Source organism: Dipodomys spectabilis, unplaced genomic scaffold, assembly GCF_019054845.1.
Source record: "Dipodomys spectabilis isolate Male_0828 unplaced genomic scaffold, ASM1905484v1 ptg000301l, whole genome shotgun sequence".
NCBI classification, from domain to species: domain Eukaryota; kingdom Metazoa; phylum Chordata; class Mammalia; order Rodentia; family Heteromyidae; genus Dipodomys; species Dipodomys spectabilis.
Window position 1 is genome coordinate 3,740,300 of NW_024870978.1, and position 5,017 is coordinate 3,745,316.

Below are 5,017 nucleotides of genomic sequence, written 5' to 3' on the forward strand. Positions count from 1 at the left end.
ATATCCTTGAGTCCTACAGGGTTCTGAAAGGTCCAATATTGAAAGGCTTAATATGCTCCACAAGCCCTTTGTGATAAGCATTTGACTTGTATTGTTAATGTCATTACAGTTCTGAACCTAGCAGAGAACCACTAGCTCACGCCTGTCACCCTAGCTCAGGAGGCTGATGTCTGAGGATCACAGGGTGAAACCAAACAGGGAGGGAAAGTCTATGACACTCTGACTTCCACTGCTGAAAGGTCAGATGTTCAAGAGCTTCCTGGGTTTTCCTTGGTGATAAGTTACTTGTACTCTAAATGTTCTTAGACTTCTTGAGCTATAGAAGCAGGAAAGAAACATTGTTTACCCATCCTGGGTTCAAATGATATTCTCAGGATCCAAGCCTTACCCCCGTTAGCAGGAAGAACTCCAGTGTAACACTGTATTTGAAGGACAGTAAACAGTTTCAAAACCCAGGCTGGGTGAAGAGACCCAGGCCTGCAGGATTAGGAGGCAGAATGTACACACTAAACAGGGAAAAAAATCACTGCAAAACCCCTTCAATCATTCCAAGCACGCCAGCAATGAGAGGAAACCTGAAACATTTGTTAGAGTTACACCAAGGTCACGCTCTACTCAGTCTCTTCAAACAATTACTAACTAACCTTCCTCCCTCGGGTGAAGGGAGCCTCAGGCTCTCTTTAGGCTAACAATAGAGAGCCAATTTATTGGGGGATAGGGGAGGAACAGAATACAAAAACCCTGCTCTCTGGTCTTAGGGAGTGGGTTTTTGACTCTGTCAGATTTGAAGGCCCTTCTTCTACCTCTGCCAGCCCATTCTCCTTCCTTCATTCTCCACATAATTAATGCAAATCCCCAGTCCAAAGAGAGTCAGGGCCCTTTCTCTACTGACTCCAAGCACCTGAGTTAGAACCTGGCTCTGCCCTCTTGGCTTTGGTTCCTTCGGCTGCCTGAGAAGTGGGACAGAGTCAGTCGTCCTGCTCCATGTTTGTGTGAAGGCGATACTAGTGTCCTGGCACACTGCAGAAGGCCTCATGACTGGGAATTGTTCCCTTCTTTCCTCCTCCAGGCCATATTCATCTATCTATCTATCTATCTATCTATCTATCTATCTATCTATCTATCTATCTATCTATCTATCTATCTATCTATCTATCTATCTATCTATCTATCCATCTATCTATCCATCCATCCATCCATCCATCCATCCATCCATCCATCCATCCATCCATCCATCCATCCATCCATCCATCCATCCATCCATCCATCCATCTATCTATCTATCTATCTATCTATCTATCTATCTATCTATCTATCTATCTATCTATCTATCTATCTATCTATCTATCTATCTATCTATCTATCTATCTATCTATCTATCTATCTATCTATCTATCTATCTATCTATCTATCCATCCATCCATCTACCTACCTACCTACCTACCCACCTACCTAACTAGCTATGTCTTTGCCAGTTCTTGTGTTGAACTCAAGGCCTGGGTACTGTCTCTAGCAGTATGCTACTTGAGTCACAGAGTGAATTCTTGTGTTTTTTGTGTATGTGCTACTGAGTAATCAAACCCCAGGCTTCTTGCATGCTAGGAAAGCACTCTCTAATCCACATTCCCAGCCCCCTCATCTTTTTCTTAGTGGTAGTTTTTACATAAATATGCTACCACCTTACATCTCCAAGTTTAATGTTCTGAATACCGGTTATTTATACGAAACCTAACCTTCTCTTCCCCTACCTGATTTGTGACTGTACCGGCCTTGGCATCATAATAAAATATAAATAAAGACTGCTTAGAGTTTAAGTGCATCATATAAGGACACAAGGCTGGAACCCTAGAAAAGAAAAGCATTGGGCCTGAAATGAAGAGAATGGTGTGGTATGTGCAACAAGCATATCTGAAAAATAAATCAGTAAGTAAAAGCACAAGCATTGCATATGGTCTGTTTGCACTCAGGAAGGTAATATACACACATAAGTAGGTAGAGCACTGATACATAACATGGCCATCTCTTTTTGAATTTTTATGGCCATCCCAGGGCCTAAAGTCAGGGCCTCATATATTCCTCAGATGTTTTGCTCAAGGCTGAGGCTCTACCACTGCCAGAGCTCCACTTCCAGCCATCTAGTCATTAAATGGATATAAGGGCCACCCAGGCTTGCCTGATCAGGCTTGAATTTCCTGCTCTGCTCTCTCAAAGCTGGAGCTCTACTGTTTGGGCTACTGCTACACTTCTGTTTTCTAGTGGTTTATTGGAGATAAGAATCTCACAGACTTTTCTGCTTGGGCTGGCTTTGGATGGCGATCTCCTGAGGAGGCTTCAAGTGGCTTTCCTCAGGGATTCGCCAAGGAGCCGCTCCACACAAAACTTTAGACTAAATCTCGGGAGGCACTAGAGAAAAACAGAAACATGAAGATGTTTCTAGTGTGTTCTAGATACTTCAGGATGGAGACACATAACATTCATAACTATTATATCATTTTATAGGCAAAAAAAACAATGAAGACAGTGTAAGGATCACTCCAGCTTTGGTCCTCTCATCCAGAGACAATAAATTTACTGCAGCTCAAAGCTAAGTGACAGAGCTGGCATGAAATATGGACCTTAGCTCCCAAATCCTATGACACTCATTTCTCACTTTTGGCTTCTAACTACCAGAGGGGAAGATGAGGATAGCAGATTCTTCTCAGAGAAAGCAGCTATAAAGAACATTGGGTAGTTTATTTATACTCAAACCGTTGGAATAACCCTGTGAAGAAGTCAGATTGTCCAGATTAAAAAATGAAGAAGAAAAGAAAGGTAGGTGCCAGTGTCTGCTGACTATACTTCTAGCTCCTCAGACGTATGAGATGTAGAGATTATCAGTTTGAATCCAGCCCAGGCGAGAAAGTCCTTGACATGCTTATTTCTAAGAAATCACAGAAAAACCCAGAAGTGGGACTGTGATTCAAGGGTAATGAGCTACCCTGGAGCAAAAAGAGCTCAGGGACAACCCCTAAGCTCATAGTTCAACACCAGGACCTGCCCCACCTAAAGAGCCTGTACCTCCATGTCTTTGTGTATGTATGGATGCATTCCTATAGTTGAATCTCCAGAGCAGTTTTTGTGAATGTCACCAAGCTAGGAAATTTCTTCTTAATACAATGATTTCATAGCACAGAGATAGCCTTCATGACCATGTGTGTTCTGGGGCTCCCCTCACTGGGCCCAGTGTAGCTTGAGGGTTTCTCTGCACCCCAGACCTGCTGGAAGAAGTCTCTCAAATTGTCTGAAGACTAAAGGCCTCACTCCTGTACAGCTATGTAACAAACAACTCCATCTGGGCCAATTAGTGAGAATGAGTGCAGGCCGACTCTGAATGTAAGGAGAAAAAGGCCTCGTTGTACCCCCAAGCTCTCTCCCCAGTGCTTTGTTTTGACAGGAAGCCTTCATTTGTGCCACCTCCCATGGCAGGCCAAGTTCCCTGCACTTATTCTGCCTTTGTGAGGCTATGTTCTCGTGTTCATATACAGTGCTAAATGTAATTCAGGAGTCCTTCAGGAACACAACTAGGGCACGGAACCTAAGGAAATGTTTCATTGCAGATGATGATGGGTCTATGATGCCTCTCCTAGTTTTCCAGAAGCTTGGGAAATCCAAGCACATGTCAGATATCACAATACTTCCTGTCATATTGGGCTGGTGAAGCTCATCAGGTTTTGAAACAATTGACATCTCCTAGTTTTGCTGTGGATGGCTAGGTTTGATTGTGAACACAGGGCCTGGGGGCGGACCATGAGACCAGAGCAGAAGACTAGTGCTTTACCATTTTGTGTCACAGCTTCACTTCTGCTTTCTCTCTCTCTCTGTGTGTGTGTGTGTGTGTGTGTGTGTGTGTGAATACACTAGTCCTGGAGCTTGAACTCAGGACTTGAGCACTGTACCTAGTTTCTCTTGTATAAGGATAGCCCTTTCCACTTTAGCCACAGAGCCACTTCAGGCTTTTTCTGGTAATGTGGTACTGAGAAATCAAGCTCACAGTTTCATATATGCAAAGCACTCTACCCCTAATGCACATTCCCAGCCCTCTACTTCAGGTTTGTTAATTTGTGTTTGTCTTTTATTGTTGTTGTTGTCGGTTGTAGGAGTTGAAGTCTGGGCCTGGGTGCTGTCCCTGAGTTCTTCAACTAAAGTCTTTTGCCTTACCATTTGAGCCAGAGGCTAGTTCAGGATTTCTGGTGGTTCATTGGAGCTAAATGTCTCAAGGATTTTTCTGCCCAAGCTAGCTTTATACCATGATCTTCAGATCTCATCCTCCTGAGTAGCTAGGATGACAGGCATGAGCCACAAGAACCCAGCTTCCACTTTAGTTTTCTTAGTGGTGAATTGGAGATATAATCTCATGCGACCTTTTGTGTCTGGGATAGTTTGGAACCCTGATCCTCAGATCTCAGCTTCCTGAGAAGGCAGGATGACAGACTTCAGCTATAGACCCCTAGGCCATGGCACTCTGCTGCAAGGGGGTCCTTGGCTCCACGTGGTAGAGTGTTATCCATGAGCCCAAGAGGTAAGGGTCAGTGCTGAGGCTACAATTTCAAGGTTCATGTCTGAGAAAAACAAAACAAAACAATTGTCTGCAGGAGACAACTCCCCCACTCTTTAGTAATACATAATTTTGTCCCTGCTATGGGGACATATCTGATCCTCAATATTCTTGTCTGCATAGTCACCTCAATTGTGGAGCTCTTACAAGGACCAGATGAAAGAATGCACCCTGTGAAGGACACAGCACATGGCACTCTTTGAAGGACACAGCACACAGCATCATGTGATAGACACAGCACACAGCACCCTATGAAGGACTCAGCACATAGCTCTATTCCACAAGCTGTTATTAGAATTAATGTGCTTTCATCAGTATCACCATTCTTTGAGGAACATTTCATAAACCACACAAGTTCACATCACATGGTTTAGTGGGATGGTTTTTCTGGGGGGATTACCCATGGGGCTTGTACTCAATGCA